Below are 604 nucleotides of genomic sequence, written 5' to 3'. Positions count from 1 at the left end.
TATATATATATATATATATATATATATATATATATATATATATATATATATATATATGTTCTAAAGGATCAATACATATTGAATACACATGGAAACTAAATTCGTCCTTAGCCCCTTTAAATGATGGAAAACGCAAAATGCCACTTGTAAGTTCTAAAGAGAATTTCTCGGAAAAATTAGAAGATTAAATAAAATCAAAGGAAGTTAATATAGGCTTTAGAGTATCACGCGAGTATTCCTCGCGTCACTTACAGCGATCTATCCTCCTATTTGGGATACAAGACGAAATGCGATTTCGCCAGCGAATAAATCATCGACCTCAGTTCCAAACCTCTGCGTTCCAAAACTCTGCTTGACGAGTAGAATAGCAGTTAATTGACCAATCAGAACAAAGAAAACTGAGATTTCTCTATCATAATTGGTTAATTGAATGTTGCTTTACCTGTAGTGAAGAATTTTTGGAACGCAGCTTTGGAGGAACGCCACGCAATGAAAACAAACTAGTTACGGTAATATTCCCGAGGTCAGTTTGCTTTTGGAGAATTCCTCCGCATTGCCCTTCTCTACCCTTATGTCTTCTACTCGCTGCTCAAAATTATATATG

Source organism: Odontomachus brunneus, unplaced genomic scaffold, assembly GCF_010583005.1.
Source record: "Odontomachus brunneus isolate Ranch 3 - 2012 unplaced genomic scaffold, Obru_v1 Obru_scaffold_037, whole genome shotgun sequence".
In the NCBI taxonomy this organism is placed as follows: Eukaryota; Metazoa; Arthropoda; class Insecta; order Hymenoptera; family Formicidae; genus Odontomachus; species Odontomachus brunneus.
The sequence above is the reverse complement of the archived record's forward strand: the minus strand, read 5'-3'. Positions refer to the sequence as shown.